This window comes from Pan troglodytes, chromosome 1, assembly GCF_028858775.2.
Source record: "Pan troglodytes isolate AG18354 chromosome 1, NHGRI_mPanTro3-v2.0_pri, whole genome shotgun sequence".
NCBI classification, from domain to species: Eukaryota; Metazoa; Chordata; class Mammalia; order Primates; family Hominidae; genus Pan; species Pan troglodytes.
This window is the reverse complement of record NC_072398.2, coordinates 138,410,823-138,429,850: the sequence shown is the minus strand read 5'-3', so window position 1 is coordinate 138,429,850 and position 19,028 is coordinate 138,410,823. Positions and strand designations below refer to the sequence as shown.

The window sequence follows — 19,028 nt, the reverse complement described above, 5'->3', positions numbered from 1 at the left end:
ATAAAAGTTCCGAACAGGCAAATCCAGAAGTAGATTAGTAATTTCCAGGGCCTGGGAAAAGGGATGGAAAATGACTACTAATGGGTACAGGATTTCTTTATGGGGTGATGAAAATAATCTGGGATTGGTCAGTAGTGAAGGTTGCACAACCTTGTGAATATAATAAATGCCACTGAATTATACACTTTAAAAGGGGCAAATTTATGGTATATAAATTATATCTCAATTTTTTAAGTGTAGTAAAAGCGTTACATACTATTACAATAGTTGAATACAATCTCCCATGAGAAACAGACATGATTATATCACTTTATATTTTATTAAAAGGATGCTCTTAACTTCCCTAAAATAGATCTATTTTTAAAGATTCTGATTTTAGATCAAAAAATCATGAGGGAGAAAAGGACATGGCTATGGTTAATTACTTCCTGAATCATACTGTGAAACTGAATCACATTTCTAGAGTATAATATTCCCCCCTGGGTAAAGGGTACTATTGTGGGTAAAGAGGAACTATGAGTATGGGTACCTGTGCCATCACTGAGAGTCAAAAACCCAACAGATCTTTAAATGTCAAAAGTCAAGTTACCTTTAAAAAAAAAAAAAGGGCAGTGCGGCAGAACACATTTCATAATGTCAGGACTTCAGCTATATACAGATGTCACAAAGATTCACCAATAATTTTTGCAGTTCTATCTTTTTACCCTTCCTTAGAGCCAGGGAATATTTCCTAATACTTTTTCATATCTGTTTACTGAATGAACACATGAGATGATTTTTAAATATAGTTACCATTAGTGTACATACAGCTTGCTTATATAAACATTACACTATCTATTATCATTTTACAATCTTCCTTCAAAAAGTACAGGAACCAGAGACAAGTAGCTTTTAACACAGAAGCTCAAACACTTTCAAGGGCTATTGAGGACTAAGAGACTTTTCCACCACCACACCACAATGCAAAACTGCTTTATTTTCCGTCTCTTATTAGCTTCTCCAAAGTACCTGCTGTTTATCCCCACCCCTCTAATCTGTGTTACACTCATTTTTATCTCCGCTTTTTCTTTTCTTTTCTGGTTTCTTGTCTCTTGACAATTTTCTTACACTCTTTGATTCTCACAAAACTGGCCATTATGAGGGACTGCCAACCAGACATCTCATGTTCCTTCCTTGAGATGAGTGGACCAAAGACACACAGGTCAAGATTTTGGTTTTATTTTTTATTGGGCTCACTTTTACTATGTCAGATATACATATGTGTGTATGTGTGTGTCTGTATACATGTATGTATAAAATCAACTAATATTTACTGAGTATTCTGTGTAAGTCACTATGCAAAGCATGGAGACTGTTATAATTAAAGATAGTACCTTACCCTGTCATTATTCCTGTATTTCTTATAGTCATATAGAAAAGTATCTAAAATAGTATCCCTATCACTCCCTTCAGTATCTTTGTTAATTGTATGGCAGTCTTAGACTTAGTACTGAAAGCCAGTATAACAGTTTCCACGTGGTATGGTTTTTAGGGACTCTGATATGAAATTTTGACCAGCCTTCTGCGCTACCTAAACTCTACGTAGATTCTATGCAACTCCCACTGTATGGTGCCAGAGGTTTGGAAACAAAGTTTCAAAAAGGAGGGGAATATATCAGCAAACACTTTTTCAGCATTTAAATCGCACCAGGTACTGTAGTAAACACTTTATATGTATTAAATCTATTTAATTATTGAAATGCTATAAAGTAGGTATTACTATTTTCCACATTTTACAAGTGAAGAAATGATGACACAAAAATGCTATACAACTTACATAAGGTCACAAAGCTAATAAAAGTCAAACACAGGCAATCTGGTTGGAGATTCCTTGCTCTTAACCACTATCAAGAATGAGCAAGACCAAAGGTTGGCAATGGATGTGGTCACTAATGACTTCAGTGAGTCCATTTCACCAAAAGAAGGCAGAAACCAGATTATAGTAAGTTGAGGAGTATCTGAGAGATACAGAAATAAGGGCTGCAAAATATTCCCATTCCTACCACAATGACCTTTATTTTTGAGATTTCTTGAATCAGACTAATTCCTAAAGCCTGGAGATTCCAAAAGGATAGTCAGGATATTATTACATAACAAACCCTATTTTCGAAAAAGGCCTTCAAACAGACAGTAACTTCATTTGATTTTATTTTAAAAAGAAAAAAAAACTGGTACAATTCAGAAAACGGGGCTGATGGGGTTATTCTTTGTCACTGTGGAGTTAGCTTGTTTTATAATATAAAGGCTGATCTGACAACTCAGTATTTTATTTTTTTAGGACTTTTCACATTATTTCATATTAACTCATTTTAGTGCTCATTCATAATTCTATAAAGTAGGTAATGTCTCCATTTTAGAGATAAGAAATCAAAGATTCAGCTCATTTAAAAGACCTCTTAAATCACAATGGATTGAAGACCTAAATAATAGAATTAAAACTATAAAACTTAGAAGAAAACGTAAGGGAAAAACTTCATGACAATGATTTGGCAATGATTCCTTAGACTAACACAAAAAGCACAGGCAACAAAAGGAAAAAAAAGATAAATTGGACTCCATCAAAATTAAAAACTTTTGTGTATCAACAGAGTAAAAATAACCCAGAAAAATGAAAGCAAATATTTGCAAATCATATAGCTGTATGGGTTTAATATCTAGAATATATAAAGAACTCCTACAAATTAATAACACAAAAAAAAACAAATAATCTGATTAAAAGATGAGCAAAGGATTTGAACAGACATTTCCCCAAAGAAGATATATAAATGGCCAATAATCACAGGGGCTTTTGAAAATACGTTCAACATTACTAATTTTTTTAAGAGATGAGGTCTTGCTATATTGCCCAGGCTGGTCTTGAACTCCTGGCCTCAAGCAATCCTCCTGCTTCAGCCTCCTGAGTAGCTGGTACTATAGGCATGAGCCACTGTGCCCAGCTAACATCACCAATCATTAATAAAATGCAAATCAGCCAGGCACGGTAGCTCATGCCTGTAATCCCAGCACTTCGGGAGGCTGAAGCAGGTGGATCACCTGAGGTCAGGAGTTCGAGACCAGCCTGGCCAACATGGAGAAACCCCATCTCTACTAAAAATACAAAAATTAGCTGGGTGTGGTGGCGGGTCCCTGTAATCTCAGCTACTCAGGAGGCTTAGGCAGGAGAATCGCTTGAACGCAGGAGGTGGAGGTTGCAGTGAGCCGAGACAGTGCCATTGCACTCCAGCCTGGGCGACAAGACCAAAACTCTGTCTCACAAAAAAAAAATTTTAATTAAAATTAAATAAAATGCAAACCAAAACCACAATGAGATATCATTTCACACACATTTTGATGGCTATTATCAAAAAGGAAAATAACAAGTTTTGACATTGTTAATGGAAATATAAATGGCACAGCTGCTGTGGAAAACAGTATGGCAGTTCCTCAAAAAATTTAACACAGAATTATAAGATCCAGCAATTCCACTTCTGGTTATTTATCCAAAGAACTGAAACAAGGACTTAGATATTTATATACCCATATTCATAGCAGCATTATTCACAATAGCCAAAAGGGATAAACAACCAAGTGTACATCAATGGATTGATGGATAAACAAAATGTGCTATCTCTATACAATGGACTATTATTCAGCCTTAAAAAGGAAGGAGGGCCAAGCGTGATGGCTCACGCCTGTAATCCCAGCAGTTTGGGAGGCTGAGGTGGGCGGATCACATGAGGTCAGGAGTTCGAGACCAGTTTGGCCAACATGGCAAAACCCCGTGTCTACTAAAAATACAAAAATTAGCTGGGCACGGTGGCGAGCGCCTGTAATCCCAGCTACTTGGGAGGTTGAGGCAAGAGAATCGCTTGAACCCAGGAGGCGGAGGTTGCAGTGCATCAAGATCGTGCCACTGCACTCCAGCCTGGCGACAGAGCAAGACTCCGTCTCAAAAAAAAAAGGGAAGGAAATTCTGACATACCACAACATGAACACACCCTGAGGACATTATACGAAGTGAAAAAAGCCAGCCATAAAATGACAAATATTGTGTGATTCCACTTTTATGAGATAGTCAAATCCACAGAGACAGAAAGTAAAATGGTGGTTGCCATGGGAAGAGGAAATAGGGAGTTATTGATTAGTGGCCACAGAGTTTCTTTGGAAAGATGAAAAAATTATAGAGATGATGGTGATGGTGGTTGTACAACAATATGAATATACTTAATTATAGACTTAAAATGGTTAAAACTGTAAATTTTGTTATGAATACTTTATCACAATGAAATCTGGGGGAAGAAATTACCCCTTTCATTCTTGACATTAGTAATTTGTGTCTTCTCTCTTTTGTTCTTGTTACCCTGGCTAGAGGTCCGTCACTTTCAATGCCTTTTAAAAGAAACAGTTTTTCTTTCATTAATTTTGTAATTGTTTTCCTGTTTTCTATTTCACTGATTTCTACTAATTTTTATTATTTATTTTATTCTGCTTGCTTTAGGTTTATATTGCTCTTCTATCTCTAGTTCCCTAAAGTAGAAGCTTAATCACTGATTTTTGAATCTTTTTTTCTACTATATGATTCAATATAAATCAAACTCTAAGCACTGCTTTTGCTGCTTTTCATTTTCCTTCAGTTCAAAATATTTTTAGTTTGAGACTTCAACTCATGTGTTACTTAGAAGTGTGTTTTTTAATTCCCAAGTATTTTCAGATTTTCCAAATATCTTTCTAACTATACAACACAAGTTGTATAGATAATTGTTAGTGATCTCTAACTTAATTCCACCGTGGTCTGAGAATACAAGTTAAGATGTGTTTTATGTCCCAGAATGTGGTTAATCTTGGCGAATGTTCCATATGAGTTTGAGAAAAATGTGTTTTTTGCTGTTGTTGGATGAAGCAGTCTATATATATCAATTAAATCCAGTTGATAAATGGTGCTATTCAGCTATAGCCTAACTGATTTTCTGTCTGCTACACTATAAATTACTGAGAGGTGTTGAGGCATCCAACTATAATAGTGAATTTGTCTATTACTCCTTACATTGCTATTGGTTTTTGCCTCACAGACTATTTTGTCTTCTTTGAGAACGGACCCGTTTATCATTATGTAATGCCTGTCTTTATCCCTGATAATTCTCCTTCTTAAGTTTGCTTTGTTTGAAATTAATATAGTTATGCCAAATATCTCACACATATACACACACACACACACACACACACACACACACACAGAGGACGGCAGACTTGAAGACAATCTGGTGGCTTCTAGAGTGGCTCTGTTTTTGGAGAAGGGGCATTTCTCTTACATTCTTGAAAATACAGCTTTGCATTTAAAAGGATGTTTGCATTTTGAGGTGCTTTATAGAGGAAGAGTTTTTCCAAGCTATGTAGTGAATCACATCATTAAAAGCTGAAGTCCCTAAGTAAAACTTTTTTTATTACAGCAATTCTCAGACATTATTATACGCTGTCAAAAGTAGAAGGTAGAGGAATTTACTTTCCAAACTTGACTAGTCAGGAATCGTTTTTCTCTTTTTTGAGACAGGGTCTTGTCACCCAGGCTGGAGTGCAGTGGTGCAATCATGGCTTGTTGCAGTCTCAACCTCCCGAGCTCAAGCAATCCTCCCACCTCAGCCTCCTGAGTAGCTGGGACCACAGGCACACAACTACCATGCCAGGCTAATTTTTTTTTTTTTTTTGGGTAGAGACAGGGTTTCACCATGTTGCCCAGGCTGGTCTCAAACTCCTGGGGCTCAAGCGATCCACCTGCCTCGGGCTCCAAAAGTGCTGAGATTACAGGCGTGGACCACCCACCCAGCCTTTTTCACTCTTTACTGCAAAACAAATTCTGAGAAATGCCGCTCAGTTGCCAACGGTACTCATTCTTTAAGGTGTTTGTGTGCTCTGTGTCATGTTTCTCTTCACTTCTATGGTACTTCTTGTTTATATTAAATATTGTGACATTCATTAATAATGATAATATTCACTGAGTACTTTCAGATACATTATCACCTCATCTCCACAGTGCTATATGTGCCATATTATGCTTACACTGTTATATTATAAACCATTAGATGTACTACTGCCTCTCAGTACCTTAAGAAAGAAAAACAGGCCACATATGGTGGCTCAGGCCTATAATCCCAACACTTTGGGAGGCAGAGGCAGGAGGATCACTTGAGATCAAGAATTCAAGACCAGCCTGGGCAACATAATGAGACCTCATCTCTACAAAAAAAATTAGCTGGGTGTGGTGGCACAGACCTGTAGTAGAGGCACTTGTGAGGCTGAGGTGGAGGATCACTTGAGCCCAGGAGCATAAAGCTGCAGTGAGCCATGATTATGCCACTGCACTCTAGCCTGGGCAACAGAATGAGAGCTTGTCTGAAAAATAAAACAAAAACATTATTTCATATATATTCCTGTAGGTCAAAGACAGACCATTCATTACACTCTTCATGAATCTTCTTGATGACCTGAAAACAAATTTGGTGAATAGTGTTAAACTAAACTTGGCCTAAGGATGCCCATGTATTTGAGTCCTTACATAACAAAGAGCAACCTAACTTAGTTGGCAAACTAACTGAAAGCCTAAGTTGGGTTACGTAATAAATAGCTGAGTCTCAATCAATCATAGCAACCAAGCTTTAGGCAGCCAACATTGAACCCATGTTCTAATAAAGCAAATGCCAAGCTGTAACCAAAAGAGCTGTCTCTTTACCTCGCTTCTGTTTTCTGTCCATAAATGCTGCTTGACCACATTGCAGGTCAGAGTTCTCTGAACTTGTTCTGGTTCTGAAGGCTGTCCGAGTTGTGAATCGTTCTTTGCTCAATTAAACTCTGTTAAATTTAATGTGTCTAAGGCCTTTCCTTTTTACCAGTGAGTACTCAATACTTTCTCAATGACTTTTGATTAATTTTGATTGTTAAACAGCACATTTCAATGAAGGTATCTCCTATTCAAAATTCCCTTTGCAGCTATACACACTAAAAATAACTTTTAAAGTACTGTACTGGCTGGGCACAGTGGCTCATGCCTGAAATCCCAGCACTCTGGGAGGCCGAGGTGGGTGGATCACTTGAGGTCAGGAGCTCGAGATCAGTCTGGCCAACATGGTGAAACCCTGTCTCTACTAAAAATACAAAAATTAGCCGGGTGTAGTGGTGCATGCCTGTAGTCTCACCTACTTGGGAGGCTGAGGTGGGAGGATGACTTGAGCCCAGGAGGCCAAGGCAGAAGGACTGCTTGTGTCCAGCAGTTCAAGATCAGCCTGGGCAATAGAGCGAGACCCTGTCTCTACAAAAAATTAAAAAGAAAATTAGCCAGGCATGGTGGCGTGTGTCTGTGATCCCAGCTACTTGGGATGCTGAGGCGGGAGGATCACTTGAGCCTGAGAGGTCAAGGCTGCAGTGAACTGTGATCATACCACTGCTCTCCAGCCTGGGCAACAGAGCAAGACTCTGGTTCAAAAAAAAAAAAAGTTTTTTTAAAAAAGAAGTATAAGTGAGCAAAACAACCATATATTATTATATATTGTTACCCAATACAAGTAACGGGGGAAAAGCTATAGAATAATTTTTATGACACATTTGTAAAAGTCTGTATTTCCCAAAGATGGCCTATATAGTCCACAGGTTCCACATCTGCAGGTTCTGAACCAACCATGCATCACAAATACTCAAAATATAATAATACAATTAAAAATAATACAGATTTTTTTAAAAACAGTACTGTATAACAACTACTTACACAGCATTTACATTGTATTAGGTATCATAAGTAATCTAGAAATGATTTTAAAGTATACAGGAAGATGTGTGTATATTATATACAAATACCGCACTATTTTATATATGGGATTTAAGCATCCATGGTAGTATGAGGGCAGTGATCTTGGAACCAATCCCCTGCAGATGCAGCAAGAAAACTAATTGTTATCTTAGTTTCCTAGTACTGCTGTTACAAAGTACCACAAACTGAGTGGCTTAAAACAACAGAAATAAGCCGGGTGTGGTGGCTCATGCCTGTAATCCCAGCACTTTGGGAGGCCGAGGTAGGTGGATCACTTGAGATCAGGAGTTTGAGACTAGCCTGGCCAATATGACAAAACTCCGTCTCTACCAAAAATACAAAAATTAGCCAGGCGTGATGTTGGGTGCCTGTAGTCCCAGCTACTTGAGAGGCTGAGACAGGAGAATTGTTTGAACCCGGAAGGCGGAGGTTGCAGTGAGCTGAGATCACGCCACTGCACTCCAGCTTGGGTGACAGAGCCAGACTCCATCTCACCAAAAAAAAAAAAAACACCCAGAAATGTATTGTCTCACAGTTCTGGAGGCTAGAAGTCCAAAACCAAGTTGTCAGCAGGGCCATTCTCCCTCTAAAACTTGTAGGGAGAATCTTCCCTTGCCTCTTCCTAGCTTTGGGTGGTTTGCCAGTAATGACCAGCATTTCTTGGTTTGCAGTTGCAGCACTTCAAGCACTTGGATCTCAGCCTCCATCATCACATGACATTCTCCCCTCCAGTGACTGTATCTTCCCTAATTACATTTGCAACAACCCTGTTTCCAAATAAAGTCACATTCTGAGGTACAAGGGTACTGTGATAGCTGGACTTCAACATATCTTTTTGAAGGACACAATCCAATCTGCAACACGGCCACATTTCCCATCCCACATCTTCCCATAGAGTGGTAAAGTCCACATCCCCTCCCCTTGAGCCCAAGCAAAGCTCGCTGACTGCTTCAACCAAAAGTGGGTACCAAAAGTGATTACTGAGCTTAACTCTTGGAATCTGGCTACCATGCTTTCAAGAAGCCCAAACTAGCCCACGCAGAGACCACATGGAGAGTACAGGCATTCTCACTAACAGTCCAGCTGAGGTTCCAGCCTCAACCACCAGGCACAAATGTGAACATACCCCCAACTGATTCTAGGCCCTAAGTGAAGAGTCAGCCCCAGACTCTAAGTCTTCCCAGCTGAGACCAAAGACGTGAAGCAGAGACAAGTCCTCTTCATAATCCTCTGTCTAAATTCCTGACCCACAGAATCTAAGCACATACTAAAATGATTATTTGAAGCCATTAAGTTTCATGGTGGTTTGTTACACCGCTACAGTAACTGGAACAATATCACATTATCCCACAAAACAAAATTAAAATATTTAACAGTGCTTGAAATAAAACCAAGAAACTAAAAGTATAGAGTATCAGTAAAGACAGCATACCAGTCTTATTTTTATTTTGGGGAGACAGAGGCTTCAAATAATTGAGAAAAAAACATCTTTTCATTTGTCTATAGTGTGCTATGAGTAGGTACAAGTACACTAAGAAAATATAAATACATATTGGCCAGTCACGGTGGCTCATGGTTGTAATCCCAGCACTCTGGGAGGCCGACGCGGGCAGATCACCTGAGGTCGGGAGTTTGACACCAGCCTGACCAACAGAAGAAACCCCATCTCTACTAAAAATACAAAAATTAGCTGGGCGTGGTGGCGTATATGTGTAATCCCAGCTACTTGGGAGGCTGGGGCAGGAGAATCACTTGAACCTGGGAGGCAGAGGTTGCGGTGAGCCGAGATCGCGCCATTGCACTCTAGCCTGGGCAACAAGAGCGAAACTCTGTCTCAAAAAAAAAAAAAAGAAAAAGAAAACCTTCATAGCTACTTTATTCTTAATAGACAAATAGATAGGAGATAGGACAAATAAATTGTATTATAGTCATGATGATAAGGCTTCTTCACTCCTCCAGTAGAGGGCACACTCTTGCAAGCAGCTTTTGTAGCCAGTTGCTTCCTGGGTGTTTTACCACTGGTGCATCTGCTGGCAGTTAGCTTTGTACCAGCCATGGTATAGAGCTCTCCTTACTTAACCTCCTCCTTCAGCTGGAGCTCCTAATTTTTAACTTCTTAAAAGGCAACCATTCTACAATATGAACATATAAGCCTGGGCATTCAGAAGCTTTTAATATGGATACTCTAGCACATCTTTAATAATATATACAAAGTTCAGTTTCATCTACTATTTAACTTTCCAACAGGAGAGACTGCCTTGAATACCTCTATATCCCCAGTATCAAAGATCTTGTCTATCATAAACCAGATGCTCAATAAATGTCTCTGTGGAATAAAGGGTAATTTCTACATATATATATAGTATCTATAAATATATGTAAATAAATATATATACCTAGTTAAGCAGGAGAGTACTAACTACTGAATATGAGTATTCACTTAATTAGCCAAATCATGCTAACTTCAGACAAGGAAAAACTCCCTCCCCATTTAGAGCACAGAAAGTGTTATAAAATAATGTACTTTGCCAAGCACTCGAAGAGTCACTAAAATGTAGATCCAACCTTATCACACATAATCTACATCCTGCTAAAAGGGGGCCCACAGCCTCAGATTTCCAAATATCCATACTAATTCATGTTCACATAACTGCTCTCTAAGTCTCTTAAAATGCTCAATCAAGCCACCAAAGTTGACACAGATGAAAATAAGCTCACCACTCAAAAATATAACTCACACAAGAGACAAAACTCAATAAATGACAGCTGAGCATAGAATTAGACCCACAAGCACTTCAACTACTGGAATTATCAAATACAGAATATATAACTACTTTTAAAATGCTTAAAGCAATAAAAGAATTTTTTAAATGAGCAAGGAATAGGATACAAACAAAGATCATGCAAATTTTTGAAGTATCCAAGTGGAACTTATAGAAATAAAAAATTTAATAAATGAAATAGGAAAAAAAGGGAGGTGAGATGTGGGGAAGACAGAGGGATAGAGAATTAAACAGACATAAACAGAAAATCAATGAACTAGAAGAGCCGAAGACATTAACTCAGAAGGCAGCACAGATACAAATCAATACTTAAGAGGTTTATTTTAATATAAAACCAAATAAAAAATGGTATTTGCTTTACCAAACTAAGTCATCTTTCATATAACAAGATAATGAATACATGAAAACATAAAAATAAATCAAGAATCAAAACTAAAACTAACACTTTCACGAACACGCTGAAAAACACCACAATCATCACACTACACTATACTCTTTAGACATTTTAGGGGTCACAAACTCCTTTGAGAAATTCATGCACATATGAACAAAATTTTGCAAATAATTTTTGAACTTTCCTATCATCCCCAGATCCAGAAGTAGAATTCCTGACCCTCCTTTGGCTATAATAAATGTCTACCCCATTGCCTTTTTCCCCTTACTTTTAATTTTTACCACTTACATGAGGTTATGACCAGAAAAAAAAAAGTAATACTTTATCTGTTGACTTCTTCCTGTGAAAAAGGTCAATTAGTTCTTTCCCCATCATCCATATCATCAACCTTGCCCACCATAACATACAAACACTTCATACATTCCATTATCCCTATGTAATTAAAACATATTTTTGGGCCGGGTGCGGTGGCTCACACCTGTAATCCCAGCACTTTGGGAGGCCGAGGCGGGCGGATCACGAGGTCAGGAGATCGAGACCATCCTGGCTAACACAGTAAAACCCCGTTTCTACTAAAAATACAAAAAATTAGCCAGGCATGGTGGCGGGTACCTGTAGTCCCAGCTACTCAGGAGGCTGAGGCAGGAGAATGGCATGAACCCGGGAGGCAGAGCTGGCAATGAGCCAAGATCGCACCACTGCACTGTAGCCTGAGCGACAGAACAAGACTCCCTCTCAAAAAAAATAAAAATAAATAAAAAACATATTTTTGGTTACACCAATATTCAGTGTATGCATTAACATGACTATGTAACTTTAGTCACAGTTGTTCTATGAGGTATACTGTGATTACTTTTACTTTCTTGGACCAATTTTTTACTTTCCCTGGAGTTAATAAATGTCTAATTGTTTAGCTTTATTTGTACTTATAAATTCACCCCCAATTCATCCAATTATATAAATCTCCTCAACATATTCGAGCATATCACATGTGCTATCAATCTTATATTTTTGTACAAGTCCTTTCTGCAACCTTCTGACTTGCTCCATTCTGGACTAGTTGCTCTACACCTGGTACACAACTGTGATTCCCAGGTATTCCTTTCACCTCACTTGGGTTGGATCATTTGTTTCCTAAACACTATGTCTTCCCTTTGCTCAAAACACTCTTATTTTGGTGGAGTACCTCCTCTACTACCTTCCTGAAAGGGGTTGCATGAGAGGTGAGTTTGAGACACTGCATATGTGAAAATGCTTTTTCTACTGTTACACTTGAAAATGACTGCACTATAAACTCTTAGATTACAAATAATTTTCCCAACCGGGCACAGTGGCTCACGTCTGTAATCTCAGCACTTTGGGAAGCCAAGGTGGGTGGATCATCTGAGCTCAGGAGTTCGAAACCAGCCTAGGCAACATGGTGAAACCCCATCTCTACTAAAAACACAAAAAATTAGCCGGGCGTGGTGGTGCACGCCTATAATAATTACAACTACTTGGGAGGCTGAGGCAGGAGAGTTGCTTGAACCCAGGGGGCGGAGGTAGCAGTGAGCCAAGATCACGCCACTGCACTCAAGCCTGGGCGACAGAGAGACACCCTGTCTTAAAATAATAATAATAATAATTTTCCCTTATACTTTTTAAGATATTGCCCTCTATTGTCTTTTGCTTCCAGTATTCTTGTTGAAGAGCCTGTAACTACTCTAATTTTATTAACTAACCCATTTTTCCTTTACCTCTGGGAACTTCTCTATCTTCTCCTTAGCCCCTTAGTTGTGAAAATTCAATAAAATGACGGAATCTCGCTCTGTTGCCCAGGCTAGAGTACAGTGGCACAATCTCAGCTCACTACAGCCTCCGCCTCTTGGGTTCAAGCAATTCTCCTGCCTCAGCCTCCTGAGTACCTGGAATTACAGGCACGTGCCACCATGCCTGGCTACTTTTTGTATTTTTAGTAGAGACAGGGTTTCACCATGTTGGCCAGGCTGGTCTCGAACTCCTGGCCTCAAGTGATTTGCCCGCCTCGACCTCCCAAAGTGCTGGGATTACAGGCGTGAGCCACTCACTGCCCCCAGCCTAATGAAACGTCTTAATACAGATATTTTTTTCACCTGTTGTGCTTAGCACTCCAATGGGCCCTTTTAATTTAGAAAAGGACCAATCGGAGTGCTAAGCACAGCAGGTTGTTCAGTTCTGGGAACTTTTCCTTCTTTGTGGGGAGCGGGGAGTCGACCTGCGCATGACGAGGGGCAGCGGTGCAGCACAGCCCTGTTTTCCTAATTTCTTTTATGACATCCTCCTCCATATTTTCTTTCTGAAACTCCTGTCTCCTTGCCAGTCAGCTCACAATAAAGCCCTTTTTCTTTTCTCAAAAGCTGGTGTCATAGTATTGGGTTCTATGAGCATCGAGCAGTGAGCCCACTGCTTAGTAATACCAGTATCACTCATTGAACAAGAATTTATTTAGAATCTACTTTCTAAAAGAACACTTTATTGGGTGCTAAAAGTGTCATCATAAACAAAATAGACATGGTCCTTTCCCTCACAGAGCTAGTTAAGAAGTCAGACAAATAGTGAATAAATAAATGCAGAGAAGGATACATGACATGAGGGCAAAACACTAAAGAACTTAATTTGATAGGGTGGATAAGGACTGCCTTTCTGAGGAGGCAACGTTTAAGATAAGATCTATGAAATGAGCAGGAAGAAGCCAGATAAAGAGTCAGGCAAAAAAAAAAAAGAAGGAAAATGTACAAAGGCCCTGAAGAACTGAATATTTTGATGGGTTAAAAACCACTCTGATCCAGTCGACATGGCTCAGGCCTGTGATCTCAGCACCTTGGAAGGCCAAGGCAGGAGGATCACTTGAGCCCAGGAGTTCAAGACTAGCCTAGGCTACACAGTGAGACTTCATCTCAATCAAACAGTCAATCAACCAATCAATCAATCAATAGAAAAGCACTCTCTAATAGAAATATAAGGCAAGCCACAAATGCAAGCCATATCAGTTAAGATTCTCTAGTAGCTATATTCTAAAAAGTAAAAATAAGTAAAACAAATGAAATTATATTTTTAACCCAATATACTCAAAACATTATTTCAATAGATAAGGAATATGAAGAAATTATTAGTGTAATATTTTACATTCTTTCTTTAATATTAAGTCTGAAATTCAGTATGAATTTTACATGTACACCACATCTCAATTCAGACTAGTCACAGTTCAAGAGCTCACTCATCGCATGTAGCTAGGGGCCTCCATATTAAACAACACAGGTTACAAGAACTAAAAAGTATCAAATGTGTGACTCAAAATTATACCTAATTTTGGAATCTAATTTTGGAATATATTTTCTGAATATAATTAGATATAATCCTCTGTAGTAATACTGTCTCTCCATAATCTATAAAAACAATCCACTAGGATATAGTTAAGTACTGTCTCTTGCTACATATACCAGCAAAATCCTAAACTGACAGGACTTTAGGTTTTTTACATTCTTCCATATTTTGAAAAAGAAAAAGAAAAAAATTTAGCTTCAGTTAATATGCCTAGAAGGAAGTCTGAAATGAAAGTCGTCTAGAAAAGATTGTATCCTAACCCAAGCCCCAGAGAATAGTAAAGTAAAAGCCAGATGCCATAACTTCAAAATCAATGCCATACTCCCATAGCCAGGGTAGCATTAGTAGCTGAGAGGCTTACTTTAACTACTATTCAGAAGAAACAATGTGGTCTTTACATGCTATCCAACAATGACTCATGATTCAAACATCAGGCTATCTCAGTTTTAGGGATTTAATATCCCTTCTAAATTTTTTACCTCCACCAGAATACTATCAATTTCACTCAACAAATACTTACTAAACATAGGCATAAGGCTAGGCATTGAGTGGGAAAATAAGTAAGACATATGGTTCCTGTCCTGTCTTCAAATTGCTCACTAGTAATGAAGTATGGGGAGGCAAACATGGAAACAATTACAAGTCTCTTTCTCTCATCCATTACTACCAAACCTAGTAGCTTAATACATTAAATATTTATTATCTCCCAGTTTCTGTATGTCAGAAACTGCAGTACAATTTAGCTGGGCGATTCTGGCTCATGGCCTCTCATGAGCTTGCAGACAAGATCTTGGCTAGTGCTGCTGTCATCTGAAGGCTTGACTGGGGCTGGAAGAGCTGCTTCAAAGATGGCTCCCTCATATAGTTATTGGCAAAAGTCCTCAGTTTCTCACCATGTGGACCTTTCCATAAGACTGCTGAGTATCTTCACCTTGTGGCAACTGGCTTCCCCCAGAACAAGAAAGCAAGACAGAAAATGCTTACATGACTTAGCTTCATAAGTCACTCTGATATTTTTGTAATATTCAATTGGTTACACAAGTCAGCCCTATTCAACATGGGAAGAAAGCGCATAACAGCATAAATATAAGGAAGTGGAGACCACTGACAGCCATCCTGGAGGCTAATGACTTCATGTGACATATTATGTTCAACACACAAAGTTGGGCAATAATGAAAATGTAAAAGGGCATGTTTATATGATATACTGTTTATAAACATACATATAAGTATAATGTTATATCTTAAAGAAGATGGGGATTATGTTTACAAGTACATTTATAATGTTTATTTCTTAAGGTGGGTGATGTGAACATAGGTATTTTTTTTTTTTTTTGCATCTGAAATATTCATTATAAAAAACTGATGCTTTGGGCCAGCTGTAGTGGCTCATGCCTGAAATCCTAGCACTTTGAGAGGCTGAGGTGGGTGGATCACTACAGGTCAGAAGTTCAAGACCAGCCTGGCCAACGTGTTGAAACCCCGTCTCCACTAAAAAATATAAAAATTAGCCGGACGTGGGTGGCACACACCTGTAGTCCCAGCTATTCAGGAGGCTGAAGCAGGAGAATCACTTGAACCCAGGAGGCAGATATTGCAGTGAGCCAAGATCACACCACTGCACTCCAGCCTGGGCGACAGAGCAAGATTCCGTCTTAAAAACAAAACGAACAAACCAAAAAACCCAAAAACAAAAAAACTAATGATTTGTCTAAAGGAAATTAGTATTTTTAAAGACATTATTGCTGAATACATTCATTCATACAGCTGTTTAGAACGACTATTTGGAAGTATCCATGATACATGTCGATGGGCTGACTCAGAAATCTGTCCCAATACTCAAATAAGCAAGGACCTACGTACTGAAATTAATCACAGAATTGGGAGCCGCCTGCCAGTCCTTTAACAATGGGGGGAGCTTGGCCAGAGCTGAGACTGGCGCTTCGCAGCCAACTGTCTGCAGCACCAGTGGGGCCGACGCCAAGGGGACTGAGGCTGTGAGGGCCTTGGGGCGGGACTGTAGTTGTTGTGTCTGGCTGCATGCACCTCAGGGTCCCAGGGAGCTGGAGAGGCAGTGATGGCGAGGAGAGCTGGCTGCCAATATTCACCGAGCACTTGGTACAAAGAGCTGAAGTTGCCCTCATACAAAGGCCAGTCCCCTCAACTGGGTCTCAGCCAGTATTTTGCTGACTTGACTGCCATTGTGAGCGATCACGTCACGCTCTTTCTACGCCAGCATCTTGCTATTTACTAGAACTATTTATGGATTGCTATGACATCTCTATCTAGCAGCTGTATTTAGCTGCAATTTCCCATCTGCTTCTAGCAAGTAAATCTGAAGAAAAAGAAGATAGTGTGCCTAAGCTGGAACAGCTCAACAGCCTACGTGTTATGACTAATATGAATGTAGCAAAACAAAATTTGCTACATGTGTAACTCTTATCATTAGAAACCTATCAGTGGAATGGACCTCCGCCTTCCAACAGCTGCCCATTTCATTGAATTTGTTCTCTCTGAAGTAGTACACAAAACAGATCTTCACGATGGCTGGCCAACGATTTGCCTGGAAAAGATTAAACACTACACAGCCAAATATGCAGATTTCCTGGAAGTACTGTTGCAAAATTACCCCTTTCTAAATTATGCACTTTCTTCAGTAGCTGCTACATGTATGGCTTCTTCGAGGATTATACTTCGTCTTTCTCCAACATGGCCTACAAGACTACATCATTACATCATCTTACTGCTTACTCCTGGTATTTCTTAGTGCCGTGTACTGAACAGCTATTGACTGCTCATGATAATGATGTGAAAGAAGCAAAGAGAGGACAAGCAGGACCTCAAATGGCACAACTAAGTGTGTTCTAGACAGTCTCCCAGCCCTCACAGCCAGTTCACTTTCAGCAACCTCAGCATGTCAAACAGTCACATAGACCTCACCACTGTATCGCCATCCTACATCAACCAAGCTGTTGTTAGCAGATGGTATCTACTATGCACGCCTCATCTTACAAGCTACAGATGTGTCCTCCTGGCTTCCAAACTAGTGTTCAGGGCCTTGGGCACATGCGCACTGGTATTGGGCTGTCCCTCACTGGCAACAGTAGCAGAAGTTAAGCCCTGTCTGAATGTTTCTTATAACCAGAGCTTTCAGACAAATGAACATTACCCTTGTATTACTTCATGCTTTGAAAGGTGATTATGTGTAAGGGTAATAACTGACCCAGACTGCTCTGTGACTTGAAGCTCTGGGTAAGCTTTTTGTAAACTTCCATTCAAAAGTAAAGAGATCCAAATGACATCAGAACTCTTCAGGTACCAGCACCAGGAAGACTGAATATCTCTTTCAATATGCCATGAACACCTGCGAGGACTAAACAAACACTTTGACGGTGCGTGTGTCAAATTTAGTTACAACAAATCCGTGTATGACAAAAATGCTCACGTCCTGGCTAATAGTTCAAATATTTCAAAAATATTCAATACAACAGAAAATTTGGACAGACTCCAATTTGCCATTTTGAGATTTGACCTATGGTAGATTATGGGCCTAACACTGGCTTATAAGTCAAAAACAAACGTTTATCTTGGGCTTGCCAAACAGTCTTTTATGATGTAAAGTACTAATTTTTGAAGAGGTTTTTTTTTTATTCTACAGTTTTGAGTTTTATCTTTGTTCTCTAGAAGAAATTTTGAGTAAGTTTAAAGTCATGAATTCCTATGCTGTGGCAATCTGTACAATAAAAAAAATTTAGATGATTCTACATAACTTCCTATTATAAATAGTATAGGTATATGGATTTATGCACTAAAATTAAGGCTGGAGTAGATCTCTTATTTTTAAAAAGAAAAAAAAAATCAGGCCAAGTATGGTAGCTCACACTTGTAATCCCAGCACTTTGGGAGGCCAAAGTGGGTGGATCACTTGAGGCCAGGAGTTTGAGACCAGCCTGGCCAACATGACAAAACCCCGTCTCTATTAAAGATACAAAAATTAGCCAGGCATGGTGGTGCACACCTGTAATCCTAGCTACTCAGCAGGCTGAGGCATAAGAATCACTTGAACCCGGGAGGCAGAGGTTGCAGTGAGCCGAGACTGAGCCACTGCACAATCCAGCCTGGGCAAAAGAGTGAGCGAGACTCTGCCTCAAAAAAAAAAAAAAAAAAAAAAAATCACAGAATTATTTATAAGAAAAAACTGGTAATAACCACAATGTTCATCAATCAGAAAATAAGCAAATAAATTATGACACTACCATACAACAGAATGTGATGCAGCCATTAAAAATAACATGGTTCCCAATTTGATGGAGCCAATCAAATATAGGTAAAGAATAGGATATACATACAATATAATATCATATTTTGATAGGCTATGAAACTATTAACAGCTACCTCAAGATAGTGAGAATGTAGCAAGGGAAATAAAAACAGAGAAAGAAAACTTTCCTACTTTAGCGACTTCTGTATTTAAAATTTTTTAGTATCATGTAAGCCTTTTGTAATTTTGTTTTAAAAAGTTGGTTAAGGCTGGGCGCGGTGGCTCATACCTGTAATCCCAGCACTCTGGAAGGCCAAAGCAGGTGGATTGCTCGAGCCCAGGAGTTCAAGACCAGCTTGGGCAACATGGCAAAACCCTGTCTCTACAAAAAATACAAAAATTAGCCGGGCATAGTGGCGCACACCTGTGGTCCCA

At 39.1% G+C, this 19,028-nt stretch overlaps 1 protein-coding gene and 1 pseudogene across 11 annotated transcripts in view; one reads left to right on the top strand and one right to left on the bottom strand.

Annotated features, from left to right (window-relative positions):
* EVI5 (ecotropic viral integration site 5) overlaps positions 1-19,028 on the bottom strand; it is a 281,694-nt gene that overhangs the window by 228,979 nt on the left and 33,687 nt on the right. The gene's annotated exons all lie outside the window — the stretch shown is intronic.
* On the top strand, positions 1,916-17,615 carry LOC104001689 (cyclin-J-like; annotated as a pseudogene).